Genomic DNA, 16,167 nt, shown 5'->3' with positions numbered 1-16,167 from the left:
TCTATTATTAAAGGTGGTAGTATAGATCTGTAGTTTCCGGTAAATGCTCTTGGAGATGTGCTATTTAGGAGATTTTGTGTGTACATCACTTGGGCACAGCATGGACAGCACACTGACTGTGCCATGAATGTACATAGCGATGTGCTGTAGTGACATAGTCCTCACTTCCTGGCATTGTAGCTCATTCCCGGGAGAGCTTAGAGTATTTTCATTAGGCTTTGCTATATCATACAACACATGCATGAGATTGCCACGGTGATGTAGTAGAAGGGCAGAAGGGCATCAGGAGGTTTCCCAAAAGATGGCATTGGCTTAAGCAGCACCGGAAGAATAAAAAACTTCAGCAGCAATAAAACTAAGGACAGTCCAATGGTGCTGTGACATGCCTGGTTAGATTGTGATGTGGTTTGCCTTGGAGATTTGTGTTTAATAGGATTATGAACCAGTTTACTACCACTTTAACTACTAGAATTATGGAATTAAAAATAGTGGTGCTTCACTCCTATAAAATATGGGAGTGAGATGATACCGAAGTTATTTGTAATGTTACCTGATTTTATTTTATTTTTACAGTTACATTATGCATAAACACAACCTTGACAATATACGCCGATCAGACCAGATGTGTGTGTGTGTGTAAAATAATGGTGGCCACACAAAATATTGACACTTTGGGTCCAATTTGGACATTTTCACTTAGGGGTGTACTCACTTTTGTTGTCAGCGGTTTTGACATTAATGGCTGTGTGGTGAGTTATTTTGAGGGGAAGGCAAATGTACATTATTATACAAGCTGTACACTAACTACTTTACATTATAGCAAAGTGTAATTTCTACAGTGTTGTCACGTGAAAAGATATAATAAAATATTGACAAAAAAGGGGTGCACTCACTTTTGTTAGATACTGTATATATATTTTTTTAGCTGAGATCCTAGAGAATAAAATGGTGGTCGTTGCAATGTTTTATATCACACTGTATTTGCTCAGTGTTTTTTTTAGATCAAATTTTGTGGGGAAAAAATACACTTTCATGAGTTAAAAAAAAAAACGTAAAGTGGGCCCAATTTTTTTATATAGTGTGAAAGTTGATGTTACGCTGAGTAAATAGATACCTAACATGTCATGCTTCACAATTGCGTATATAATGGCGACAAACTACAATACTTACAAATCTCTATGGGCGACGCTTTCAAATTACTTACAGGTTACCTGTTTAGAGTTACAGAAGATGTCCAGAGAGATTATTGCTCGCACTCTAACGATTGCAGAGATACCTTGCATGTGTGGTTTGAACACCGTTTACATATGTGAGCGCGACTTGCTTTTGAGTTCGCTTCTGCGTGCGAGCTCAGGGGGACGGGGCACTTTTATTTTATTTTTATTTTTTTTACACTGTCCCTTTTAAAAAAAACATTTTTGATCACTTTTATTCCCATTACAAGAAATGTAAACCTCCCTTATAATAGAAATGTAACGACAGATTCTCTTTATTGCAAGATCTAGAGTCAAAAAGACCTCGGATCTCACATTTACACTTAAAAGCAAAAAAAATAAGTCTGTTAGGCGAAAGTGACGTGAGACGTCTCCCCGGTCCTGCAAGGGCATAGACTCAAGTAGGGGCCATTTTGCCCTCACTCTACTTCTTGCCCATCTCTCCAGAGGCTTAGATGTTTGCCATAACCATGGTATACAACATCAAAGTAATGACGTATAAGAGAGATATTGCTGCATAGCACCTGCATTTAACACCATATGCAACTCATTGACACATCTGCTTTGTGTAATTCTATTTCCAGGAAAGACAAATTGTCTCACGCTTCCCAGCTACGCACACTGCGCCGACTAATTCCGCAAATTCATGATACAGCGCATGAAGCAGCCCATTTGCTTACAATGAGCTTTGTAATTTGTGTCACTCAGCAGTTTAAAGGGAAATTCTTTTCTATGAATAATTCATACTGATTGTCTTCTAACGTATTATCTCTTTTTTGTGGAAAGTAAAACAGCTGTGTAATTTGGATCCCTGGAAAGTAGAATGTGCTGTGAAAAACAGACAAGACTGTATGCAAGCCTATTATATAGGAAACTTCCCTTGTGTAATACAAACATGTATGGATATGCGTGATCGGCCATGATGTTGATGTATCCGGATGTATTATACACAGCTTATTTTTCCCAATTGTTTTAGTTATTGACAAGGACTTATGCTGTACATGTGAGACAGGTCCTAGATCAAATTGCATGATAGAGGTTTCACAAAACATGGTATGTGTGGCCTGGTATTTACCTGGCAAGAGGGGAGTAGTTACCATCTCACTGTGCTGTTGCTACTTTTGTGTGTGTAGCCACAAAAGACTTCCACACTAATTACAGCCAGTGTTCTTTCTGCCTCCATCCACTAGAGGAAACAGAGTACAAGAGAGACTGAGGAAAATGGTGGAGGATTGTGGGAAGTGTAGTTTAAAAGAGACATTAAAGGGGAGGGACAAGTTCAGTATGGGGGGGAGTGCGCTTTTCTTGGTGAGATCCAGTACGGGTAGCATACCTTTCTTGTGATCCAGTTTGGTGGGTGCTGTTTCTTGGCGAGATCCAATGGTGGGTGTTCCTTTCTTGATGAGATCCAGTATGGGTGTTGCTCCTTTCTTGTTGAAATCTATTTTAGTGGGTGCTCTCCTCTGGATGGATAAAATCAATGAGGATGCTGTGCAGATAAGAATTAGAAGATGGTGTGTTAAAGCCAAGGACAAAGAAGAATGGAGGACAGTCCTGAAGCATTCTAGACATGTTTTTAGGGTAATGACAATGGCAGATACTTCAGTTCCTGCATACAAGGACTGTTGGGAAAGGAAATTAATCCTGTCTGAGATGGCAGTGTTTAATTTACAGTAAATAAAAATTTTTTAGGACATACAAAAGCCTTTTAGCTAATGGTTAAAATGTATGCAAAGTTTAAAACTTTTTTTATTTTTTTTATTTTACTGTAGCTTTGCCTGGGGAGTTGAAGGGTTAGAATCCCTGTCAGGTCTTTATTGCTGCCTGTGTCCCTGTTGGAGATATTCATTCTCACAATCGCCTCTGGTGAACATTGTCAATGAGAATGAAAGTGATGGAAAATCCAAAGCATTTTTATCCCATTAACAGAAAGTGAGGAAAAGTCCTTCAATGAGTAAACTTGTTCTGATGACAACAGTCTAAGTGGGGATATCTCCTCACTTTTGGGAGATCTCTTACTCTTGTCTCTTTAAGATAGCAAGTTAAGGAAAACAGAGCAGATTCTGGGACAGGGAGTAGTTAGAGTAGCAGTGGGTGTGACCACCTGGGCTCCACTCTGAGGCGCCTCCCCTGCTTCCAGGGAGAAGGTTCTGGAAGAGGAGGCTGGGCCTAGAGCTGGAGTGGCAGGCAGTACATGTGGGAGCTCTGACCAATCCCTAACTGGTATTGGTGGGGGCAGGCCTCCTATATATGCTGAGGTCACATGCTGCTGGGGAGGAGGAGTTGATTGGGTGACGTGAGGAATTGAGTGCTAGACAGCCGCAGGATCACACCCCCATCTGGGGGATAGGGTGTGGGATCACAGGAGGAGGCCCGGGGAGAGCTGTGAAGGAACATTGCCTTTACACGGTCATTGGCATTGTCTGTCACCCATTTGGTAGGGAACTCCTGGAGATGAAGGGGCAGGAGAAGCTGTTGGAACGCATGTTCCTCATCAAAGACTCAGGGCTGGAAGGTTGGAAGGTCGGTGAGTGTTACCACAGTGGATGGCTCGAGGATGTGCCAGGGAGTCTGTAAGGGAACTTTGCTTCTACATGGTCACTAGCAGAGTCTTCATCATGCACACTGTGGATAGTGAGGAGTCCTGGTCCAAAAAAGAGACTCTGGGGATGTGTGTGTCAAATCAGTGTGGCCAGCAAACACATGATTTGAAAGTTGGACTGGCTAGGGGCAGTAATCCATTTCCTAGAGAATAGACTTTAACCTACTAGGCCTCTGGGGGAGAGGTTCTGCAGGCCTCAGGCCTAGTAGCAGCGAGTCCCCAGAGCCAGAAGAGGGGCTCATTCAGAGTGAGTTCTTCATACCCATTAGAAGAGGATGTGTTATACTCTAATGTAATTACAAGTTGTGCAGGAGGAAACCAGGTGTGCAAGGAGAAGCAAGTCTGGGCAGGTGGTGAAGAGAACTAAGACCATTACTTTTACATGGTCAAAAGTGATGTTTCTGTCCCTCATACAGTGATGGATGGAGAACTCTTAGTAACAGCAGTCTGCATGGAGATGCAGGGAGCACTAGTCTGCGTAGGAGATGAAGAGGGAATAACAGTCTGCATGGAGCTGCAGGAGAAGATTTCTACTTAGTCAAGTGTGCACATTCTATCTTCAGGCTCTAAACAGATCAAAGTATATTGAAACCTGTAAATATAATGGAAATTATTAATTCTATGGGCATCCCATATCCCAATCCCTATCCAATTTTTACTCCCCAATAAAACAACAAAAACAAAGCTCGCAAATGACTGTTCATTGTCTCTGAAAGGATGCATGAAGTCTGGCAGTGGGGTGATTTGGCAGATTGTTTGTTGGTAGTGCTATCACCATGGCTACATAAGTATTTCGCACCTTGTGCTCAATACTTTGAAGCACCTTCCTCACCAATTACAGCCTCAAGTATTTTTGAGTATAATGCTACAAGCTTTGGTACACCTATTTTTAGGCAGTTTCTCCCATTCTTCTTTGCAGGGTCTCTCAAGCTCCATTAGGTTGGATGGGGCACGTCGGTGCATTTTCAGATCTCTCCAGAGATGTTCAAGCCTGGGCACTGGCTGGGCCACTCAAGGACATTCACAGAGTTGTCCGTTAGCTACTCCTTTGTTATCTTGGCTGTGTGCTTAGGGTTGTTGTCCTGTTGGAAGATGAACCTTCGACCCCCAGTATGAGGTCCAGACCGCTCTGGAGCAGGTTTTCATCAAGGATGTCTCTGTACATTGCTGCATTCATCTTTTTCTCAATCCTGACTAGTCTCCCAGTTCCTGCCGCTGAAAAACCCCACAGCATGATGCGTCACTGTGGGGATGGTATGGGCCAGCTGATGAGCGGTGTCTGGTTTCCTCCAGACATACCATTCCCAATCTTTGTTTCATCAGACCAGAGAATTTCCTTCTCTGAATTTATTTCTCATGGTTTGAGAGTCCTTCAGCTGCCTTTTGGTAAACTTCAGGTGGGCTGTCATGTGCCTTTAACTGAGGAGTAGTTTCCGTCTGGTGGCTCTACCATACAGGCCTGATTGGTGAAGTGCTGCAGAGATGGTTGTTCTTCTGGAAGGTTCTCCTCCCCTCACAGAAATGATGGAGCTCTGTCAGGGTGACCATCGGGATCTTGGTCACCTCCCACACTAAGGCCCTTCTCCCCTTATCACTCAGTTTGGCTGGACGGCCTGCTCTAAGAAGAGTTCTGGTGGTTCCAAACTTCTTCCGTTTATGAATGATGGAGGCCACTGCTCACTAGGACCTTAAATGCTGCAGAAATGTTTCTGTACACTTCCCCAGATCTGTGCCTCTATACAATACTGTTATGGAGGTCTACAGACAATTCCTTGGATGTTGTTTTTTTATTTTTAATAAATTTGCAAAGATTTCAAACAAACCCCTTTTTCACGTTGTCAATATGGGCTATTGTTTGTAGAACAATTTTGGCTGTATTGTGTGAGGTCTTTCCTTCAGGGTTAAATGTGTTTTTGCCTACAATGAATGTTATTTTAATTTTTTTGTATTCTAAATGTAATAGGAATATAATGTGTTTATAAATGTAATCTTTCCTGCATCACTGTGTGCTTATAACATCTCAGTGACATGTGCCATCAAGAAGATATGCCCCCTCATTGTCAAGTTACCAGTGTCAATATCAGTAGGTCTGTAACACAGATATTGCATAGCAATATACAATTGTGTTACATGGTTCAGTTTGCTGATCCCAAGAGAATTACAAGCTGCTAACCAAATGCTATGAAAGCAATATGTTGTAAAAGTAATTTCTCCATCCATACTTATACCATCCAGAGGTTAAAAAAAAAAAGCATGTGATTACACAATACATGATCACAAAGCTGAACTGTGGTGACCAAAGATATCGTTGCTCAGCAGCATGACCACAGAGGTGGTCAGGGAGGTCACACAAGAAATGTTTTCCTCCCTCTTGACCAGATAGAAGATGTCTAAGTGGAATTGATATTTCTATACACAGGTCTCTTTCCAGCAGGTTTATTGTGTTTAGGTTTTAAATGTTTTGTATTCTGCGTTTCTTTTGCTCATCAGCTAGGTCTCAGACCATACAAAGGCACAATCATACAGCCCACACACACACAAGAGCTGTCACAACTGAGGAAAAGAAGGAATTGGAGGGCATTTATCAATTTTAATTGTACAGATCATCAAGGCAGTGCAAAACTGCAATATTTAGATTAACTGAAATAGGATTTTTTGTACTCGCCATAAAATCCTTTTCTCTGTAATTCACTGACCGACACAGCTCCTCTCTTAGCCATTGGGTTGTATACCTTACCTCTAGGAGAAATACTAGGCAAAGTTGTAATACAACACTCTGAACTTTCAGTTCCGCCCATGGGGGCGGTCCCTTAGGTATCAACCCTCCTGCCTGCTAGCAGACCTCAGTACGCCAACAAGCAGTATAACATAAAGAAAAAAGGAGGGGCGGGTGCTGTGTTGGTCGGTGAATTACAGCGAAAAGGATTTTACGGTGAGTACAAAAAATCCTATTTTCTCTTATATTCACCGACCGATGCAGCTCCTCTCTTAGCCACTGGGACGTTCCCAAGCAGTGCCAAACGAGGGGTGGGAAAACAGCATAAACACTTCATCCACTGTGGCAAGTGGGAACAAGTGAAACTTTACCCACAAAAAAGAACAGTGCGTGGAGAAATCCACCACAAAATCAGGGTTCCCTCAACAGGAATGACTACCCACAACCGCACAAAAAACTGCGGAATGTAATGCAACAGTGCATTAACTTAAAAGTACTGTGTTTTTATCGAAAAAACAGGAAAAAAGGCAAAATATTTCATATTCAATTGTAACTATACAGCCGCCTGCAAAACTTTGTGGCCAAATACAGGCATCAGCCGATGCACTGACGTCTACCTTGTAGAACTTGGTAAACGTGTGGACAGACCCCCAGGTCGCCACCCCCTACACACCTGAGCGTCAGACGCTTGGTGTCAGAAGGCCTAAGACATTCCGATTGCCCTGTGGAGTGGGCCGTAACCAAAAAGAGGGGCACCTGCCCCTTTAAGGTGTAGGCTTGTACTACAATCTGTCTGATCCACCTGGAAATGGTGGCTGATGAGACCGCCATGCCTTTCTTGGGACCAGCTACCGAGACAAACAGCGACTCTGACTTCCGAAAAGGAGCCGTGGTAGACAAATACACTTTCAGAGCCCAAACCACGCCTAGAGGGTGAAGGGCCACCTCCTTAGGGTGTTTTGGCCTAGGACAGAGAGATGGTAACACAATATCCTCATTAATGTGAAAAGCCGCGACCACCTTCGGTAGAAAGGGCGTTTGTGAACATAACACCATCTTATCCTATGGATAACCAGATAAGGCAACTTGCAAGACAAGGCCGCCAGTTCCGAGACCCTCCTGGCCGATATGATGGCCACTAGAAATACCACTTTCTGAAAAAAAGTCAACTGGGGAAACACCCTGATATTTTTAAGCGTCAGTTTTTGAAGCGCCGATAACACCAGGTTCAAATCCCATGGGGGTAAAGGTGGATGCACCAGAGGGACTACATGACGGACCCCCTGAACAAAAGTACTCACTAATGAGTGAGACGCCAGGGGTCGCTGAAAAAAGACAGTCAAAGCTGAAACTTGCCCTTTAATAGTGCTTAACGCCAATTTCTGGTCTACTCCTTGTTGAAGAAACAGCAGGATCCTGGATATGGAAAAAGAGTGCGGATGCCAACCTTTCTCCTCACATATGGAGATGCATGCCATCCAGGTACAATGATATATCTTCCTAGAAGAAGATTTCCGTGCTCTCAACATAGTTGGGATCACCGAGTCTGATAGACCCCGGTTCCTCAACACCTGGCTCTCAATAGCCATGCTGTTAAAGCCAGCGATGGTAAAACAGGATGGAGAATCAGACCTTGAGACAGAAGGTCCTCTCGTAATGGCAGTCGCCAGGGAGCATCTGCCACCAGACGCACCAGGTCTGCGTACCATGGATGCTACGGCCAATCTGGGGCCACCAGTATTACTGTGATCGCCTCGGCTTCCACTCTGCGAATCATACATGGTAACAGCTTTAGTGTAAGAAAGGCATAGATCAGCTGGTACTGATCCCACTGAGCCACCAGCGCGTCTGACGCGTCCGCCCACAGATCTCTTGTCCTGGACACGAATCTTGGCACCCTCTGATTGAAACGGGAGGCCAGAAGATTCCCGTCTGGTGTGCCCCACCTCAGGCACAGTAACCTGAATACCTCCAGCTGCAACGCCCATTCTCCTGGGTCCAGCATCTGGCGACTCAAATAGTCCGCCTGCCAGTTCTCCACTCCGGGAATGTAAACCGGCACATGTCGCTCTGCCCACCGAAGTATGTAAGCGACCTCCTGTGCCGCGACTGAGCTTCTTGTCCCCCCTTGGTGATTGACGTATGCCACTGCAGTGGCGTTGTCTGACTGGACCCTGATTGGACGTCCTTGCAGTCTCATTGACCATGTGGAGAGGCACAGCCTGATCGCTCTCAGTTCGAGCAGATCGGCAACTCGGATTCTTTCGTCGACCAGAGGCCCTGAGCTGACTGAAACCCCATTACTCCATCCCAGCCAAAAAGGCTGGTGTCCGTTGTGATCACTGTCCACTTTAGAGGTAGGAACAACTTTCCGGCCTGAATCACTGGGGGCCTCAGCCACTAGATCAGTGATTCTCTGACAGATTGGCTCACCTGAATCTGATGATCCAGGGACAACTGAAATTTGTCCCATTTAGACAAGATCTCCTTCTGCAGGACTCTGGTGTAGAAACTGGGCAAACGGTACAGCCTCAAAGGAGGCCACCATGAGTCCCAGGACTCGCATGCAAAAGCGAAGCGACGACCACCTGCGGTTCATCAGCAGTCTTACCTCGGATCTGAGAGTCTGCAGCTTGTCTGAAGGGAGAAAAACCTCTTGCTTCCATAGAGTCTAGCAGCAAGCCTAGGTACTCCAAACGCTGAGTCGGTACCATCACCGAGTTCTTTAGGTTCAACAGCCACCCAAATTCTCGCAGAGTCTGCATGGCGATCGCTACATCCTCCTCTAACTCTGAGGTGGAAGATGCTCCCAGGAGGAGATCGTCTAGATATCCCACGATCGCGATCCCACGTTGCCGTAGCAACGTCAAAACCCGAGCCAAAACCTTGGTAAAGACTCTGGGGCTGATGCCAGACCAAAAAGGAGAGCCACAAACTGGTAGTGGGCTTCCCTGACTGCAAATCGCAGAACTTCTGCTGCCATGGGAATATGGGTACGTGCAGGTATGCATCCTGGATGTCCAAGGGCGCCAGGGAGTACCCTTGATGGAGTGCAGCAACTACTGGGCGACTGATTCCATTCTGAACCTCTACACCTTAACAAAATGATAGAGGGCTTTTGGGTCCAAGATTGGACGTACCCCTTCCTTCTTGGAAACTACAAAATATTTGAGTAGAATCCTTGGAAACGTTCCGGAACCGGTACAACCATGCTGCGACTCAGCAGATCCCTTACTGCCCCCAAGAGGGCCTCCCGGCGAGCCAGGGATACGGATATGGTGGAAGGAAAGAATTTGTCTGGCGACCAAAACTCTATCTTGTAGCCTGAGGAAATCAGATCGCAGGTCCATTGGTCGAAAACCGGGGGGACCACCAGGCTGCAAACTCCCGAAGGCGACCCCCCCACCTGATGCCTTGTCAACAGACCAGCATCTCAGTCAAATCAGGCGCCACAGCTGACACTGAAGCCCTAGATACAGAGGGAGGTATCCAGGGCCTCGTCACAAATGTACTTAAGGCCTTGCACTAGTTGGTCTGCCAGTTTCATGCAGACAGGAAAAGCCTGACACTCTCCCAATTTGCGGTGCAAAGTTTTGCCCACTCAGTCAGTGTCTGCGACACAAGTGCGGATGCCAGTACTGGTCGCACAGCGGACCCCACAACTGTAAACAAGGAACGAGCCACTGCCTTGGCCTTCCTGTCCGCGGGGATCCTTAAATGCAGGAGTTCTGGGATCCTGGTTACTTATTTAACCTGGATACTGGGAGGGTCTGCGACCGGAGGAGCCGACCACTTCGTGAGAAGGCTTTCCTCAAAGGGGTAACGCACCGCCCTGTGTCTGGGACCAAAAAGGTCCGTTGCGTGCGACCCCCATTCCTTGTAAGTGAACTTGTCAAATAAGTCAGATACGGGAACACCTTAGGTGAACATGCTGGCTTGCTGGACCTAAAAGGGACCGATACATCAGCAGGGGGACCTGCTGGCTCCTGAATCCTCAGGGTATCACGCACAGCTGTGATAAGTGCTCCAACAAGCACTTTTTTTTTTGTTGGCGCCCGGACGGGGAGTCATTCTCACTCTCCGAACGGTCCTGGTCAGCGTCATCTGACAAAACAGAGCAGGGGTAACCAGCCTTATCAGGGCCCGAGTCTGTGCCAGAGCTCTCCCCAGAGGACGGGGAGGAACAGGGGCCACCTTATTGCACCCATCTTCCCACGCACCGCCTCCTACTAGCAATGAATGAGTTGAGGCCCGCCATCAGGGTGTCCATGGGCACTGTGCAGTCTGCAGGTGACCCGGTTGCCATTGCCTGGACTTTGGGGGAAGAAACACTAGTTTCTGAAGCCATGCTGACCCTATTCTGTCTGCCACCCGAAGGGGAATTAGTACAGTGACAGTCCCACCCTCCCTGCTGCCGCTGACTGAGGGGCCCATTCCCGCCGGACCCACCACCCTGGGGAGTTCTGCGCTGTCAACAAGTGATCGCTAAAACAATCAGAAAAAATGCTCAGGCTTCAATAAAATGGCCGCTCAGCGTCCAGTACACAGACCGGAAATACAGGGGAAAAAGCTGTGAGAGTACATGAGCCATGCTGCTGTCAGGGAACTGAAAATGTGTTCAGGCTTCCAGAAAATGTCCGCCAGTGCCTTGAATAGTAATCACATAGAAAATGGCCGCTGAAGCCCAGATAGTCAGCCTGCTCTGCCCACACCTAAAATGGCCACCAAACATTGCCATGAGGTAGAAATAAAAAGCCCCCTGCAAAGCCACAGCTCTGCACTATTCTCAGCAGACCCACACAGGCACCTTTCAGGGGCATACCATACAGGCCCCAGGACCACCGCCATTCAGCCAGCACCCCCATGTCAGGTGAGAGCCCCTATATAGGCACACAGACACCGCTCAGCAGCCACATGCAGCATTACCCCCCGAAGGGGGGAGGGAGGGAAGATAGGGACAGGGGAGAGAAGATAGGGAGGTGAGGGGGCCCCTGAATCGACCTCCCAGGGAATGCCCAGCTGTTCAGCCCCATCAGAACAGGGAGAGCTGTACTTACCAGTCCTGAAGAGCTGGGAGACATTCCACTGTAGACCTACTCCTGATCAGTACAGGGAAGGCTACTGGCCTCGGCATACTGTGACGCAGACATCAGTAGCCCGGTCATATGTATGCCCCGGAGCATAAAAGCTCATGACCACCTCTGGAGCTGAGGTATGTTGTGGCCTGCCGAGCCGTAGCTGCGACCTGCACATGCTCAATGGCCGGACTGGGGAGACTACAAGGTCAAGTGAACCAGCCTTTCACCCAGCCGGCTGTTGATAGAGGATCACAGGATTACTCATCTTGCGCAAAAAGCGAAGCTTCTGCATAAAAAACACGGACCTATGGGCCCCCAGGGTTCCTAGGTCTTTCTCCTTCACTAGGCAAAATAAAACTGAGGTCTGCTAGCAGGCAGGAGGGTTGATACCTAAGGGACCGTCCCCATGGGCGGAACTGAAAGGTCTGAGTGTTGTATTACAACTTTGCCTAGTATTTCTCCTTGAGGTAAGGTATACAACCTAATAGCTAAGACAGGAGCTGTGTCGGTCGGTGAATATAAGAGAAAATATATTTTATGAAGTTTGCCGATATACCACAAAAACACATTGAGTATTATGTGATTGCATACGTTTCCCTTTCTGATGTTCATAGGAACCCCAGCCTGAGCACTTCCTAATTGTCCTGGAGTTTAAAACGTGATGCTAAAGGCGGAAGGCTTTTCACCTTCATGCATTCCCTGCATTAAAGTAAAAAACCTTTGTTCAGCTTCCCTCCTTATACTTACTTGAGCCTGTCTTGACTGTCTTGAGAGCAGCAGCTCTCTCCCCTCTTTCTCCTCACTGGTCCTGGAAGCAGCAGTGGGAGCCATTGACTCCTGCCACTGTGAATCACAGCCAGTGAGGAGAGAGACGGGGGAATTTCTTAATAAATTCTGTAAAGTTTGGAAAGCATAGTTAACAAAATACCATTTAAAAGTTTTACTATGTCAACCCTTCTTTTGAATGTATGTAAAATTTCACTATGCGAGCTTGAAAACAATTAAATGTAATGGTGTTGTATTCTATGATGGTTGTGTTATATAATATGATTTATAGACCTCTTCTCATTTTTTGCATGCGGAAATTTCATCAAAATGTCCTAATAAAAGAAATGTAGCCAGACTGGTAAAAACATGGGTCTAAAATGCAAATTTGAATAATAATAATAAAAATAAAAAAAAGGCAAATACAGACTTGAGGCCTTAGTGTTACTAAACCCAGGACCCTGCATTCACTATATCTGGTCTCCCACAATACACAGAACATGGAGATGCAATTATTTTAGTAAATATAAATTACTAAATACCTTTTCTCATCAGCAGTATAAAGCAGACTTATGACTTCTATCAGTGTCTGGCTGAGCACTGGTTAAAACTTGTAGGAGGTTTCATGACACCTGACCCTCTGTCTGGACAGTGCTAATTGGCCCTGTGCTGGTCACATGTACCCTCCAAAAAAAAAAACTAGCAATAAACACCAAACGAAACATATGCAGAGTTTCCCCAAGGCTCTGTAATAGCAGGAGATGAATTGGAGACTGTGGAAGAAGGGGAGGGTCAGAGAAGACAGGATCAAACAGCCTTTTTACACAAAGCAAAGGATTAATCCCTTACGTTCCACAGTGAGTATAATGTGCATGCTTTACTGCACATACAGCTTGATTTTACTGTTGTGGGTTGAGTAACACTTATGCCGTGTACGCACAACCAAACTTTCCGGCAGAAAAGGTCATGTGTGGGCCTTTTTACACAATGCAAAGGATTAACCCCTTACGTTCCACAGTGAGTATAATGGGCAAGCTTTACTGCATATACAGCTTGATTTCACTATTGTGGGTTGAGTAACACTTAGGCCGAGTACACACAACCAAACTTTCTGGCAGAAAAGGTCATGTGTGGGCTTCATCTGACTTTTTTCTTCAAAAATTCAGACAGACCTAGAAATAGACCAAATACGACGCTAGGGCAGCTATTGACTACTGCCTATTGAACTTTTTTTCTAGTCCCGTCGTACGTCATCACGTTCAAAATGAACGGACTTCATTAATTTGTGGGCAAGTCCGTTCGGTCGGAGGTCCGTTGGGAAGACCGTCTGACTTTTTTCTGCCGGAAAGTCTGGTCGTGTATACATGGCTTTAGTAATATTAGGGAAAGTTAATCCAGCTTCCATTCATGAAATGCAATGAACTGTTGCCTTGTTAGGCATTATGTGATATATCTATGAAATAGAAAAAACCCTCAGCATCTCTGCCTTCCAGCTGCTATACTAATCGTTGCTTTTACAGTGTATTTACCTGCTTTTACCTTACACTGAGTAGTATTACTGTGTACATTGAGGGCCACACTAGCAGTAGACAAGACCAGTATGAGCCCAAACCTGCTCAGAGGTCTTTGAGAGATAATTACGCCTGAGATAAACTATTAGCTTTTCTTTCAAAAGAGCAGTTTCAACGAACGGCAGGCAAGTAGATATTTTTATGGCATTGGTATTACTTCCTTGTTCTGCGTGTATAGTATATTATATAAAATTACAAGCCTGTATAAGATGCTTCCACAGACCCCACAGCTGATGATTATTTTTATTTTATTTTTTACTAAGGACTACTGTATATGCTGAGCAGAGTTGAGGAATGGCAGAATATGACATAATGGAATTAAAAAATAAAGCTGTTAAATATATGGGCCTGCGTTTGATGATGTAGTGCTTACCGCTGCAAGAGCCTCTGTTGATGATGGGTCCTCTGTTCTGTTATACATTTTAAAACTGCTTGGTCCCCAATGACACACTCAGTTAATGGTAGAGGACTGCTCACACCTGTATAATCAAGTGTTGGTAAGCCACAGCGATATAATAATGCAAAGAAATGAGGCCAATGACTACCAGATGGTAGGTCAAATAAATGTACTATGTCAAGGCAGGGTAAACCGCACCAGACAAAAAGAACACATCAAAACTGCAGAACTATGCAGAGCAGGCTCTGGCTTATAACAGGAGGGAATAACAAAACTGCTGCAATGTTAGTCTAAGTTTATTTTTATTTTTTAATTGCATTTCAATTGAAGTACAGAATAGAGCCTATTAGGCATATCCAGGCTCGAACATACAACAGCAAACATAACTAAAACAACACCAATAAACTCCGACAGTGACGGGTTAAACCGAAGGGGAGTATGTGGTGAGATGTGTCCAAAAGGCATGGGGCGTAGAGAGAGAGCTGCTGACCACGCCCTTAGGACAGTTCGCATAGCAACTATCAGGTGAAAAGGTGCCCTGGGTCCACGATAGATTAGGTTCCGCAACGCCTCATAGGAGCCCAAACATGTTGCCTCCAGAACCACTGCTGCGTTGGATTCATCAGAGACTAAGCAATTGTGTACGTGCAACAACTGGGCTGCCAAGAAATATTTATGTAGGCCAGGACAAGCCAAACCACCCTCCTTCCAAGGTCTCTGCAAAACCGCTAACTTAAATCTCGGCTGGCCTGTGCCCCAGAAAAAAGCAAGCAGGGTAGTATTTTTTTAAACCGAACACCTTCTTGGGTATACACACTGGGGAATGTCTAAGAACATAGAGAAAAGCAGGCAAGAGCTTCATCTTGAATACATGAATTCGCAAACGGAGAAAGGGGTGAGCTGAGCCTATGCTTTCAGTTTAGCTTTCATATTTTGTATGAACGGAGCCATGTTTAATGTATAATAGTCAGCAGTGGATGAGGAAATGTAGATACCCAGATATTTAAAGAGGGAGTTCCGCTGTGTGTGTGTTTTTTTTTTTTGTTTTTTTTTTTACTGTAGCTGCTGACTTTTAAAATATGGACACTCACCTGTCCAGCGCGCCCGCGATGTCGGCACCTGAAGCCGATCTGTTGCTTGGCTCTCAGCTGCTGCAGCTGCCATCTTCGCTATGGGAATCAGGAAGTGAAGCCTTGCAGCTTCACTTCTCCGTTCTTACTGTGCATGTGCAAGTTGCGCTGCACAATATGGATTAGGGCTGAAACAACTAATCGATTAATCAACAACTAATCGATTATGAAATTAATCAATTACTATTTTTATAATCCATTAATCAGCCAGTAACATAATGGGATTTAAAAAAAAAAATTAACTCTTTATAGTACAAAAAGAGAAAACAATTGCTACTGTAAATATTACTTTCACAGTTCTACAGTAAAAAATGAACCGCTTAAAGTAGTGCATAATCTGCTTTTTTTTTTTTTACTATAAAGGGCTCATTTTAGTCTTTTTAATCCCATTATGTTACTAAACGTCTTAGACCTGGTATAGCTATAATCTATAACATATAATCCATATGTTTGTTGGTGCTTTTTGCAGAAACGCACTACAGTTCATTAAATGTTTCCCATGGGACATGTTCATATCTGTGCTTTTATCAGCCGCTGCGTATTTGGAAAGGGTCAGGAACTTTTAAACGCAAAACGGGGCTTCTATGGTTCAATATACTTCAATGGAGAAGCTGCAGAAATGCATGTAATGCGTTTTTTGCAGCAAATGTTTTTTAAACATTTTTAAAATGCAAAAATGCAAATTGCAGTAAAA

This window comes from Lithobates pipiens, unplaced genomic scaffold (genome assembly GCF_037356315.1).
Source record: "Lithobates pipiens isolate NorthernLeopardFrog02 unplaced genomic scaffold, aLitPip1_a1.2 Scaffold_3, whole genome shotgun sequence".
Taxonomy (NCBI): domain Eukaryota; kingdom Metazoa; phylum Chordata; class Amphibia; order Anura; family Ranidae; genus Lithobates; species Lithobates pipiens.
The sequence above is the reverse complement of the archived record's forward strand: the minus strand, read 5'-3'. Positions refer to the sequence as shown.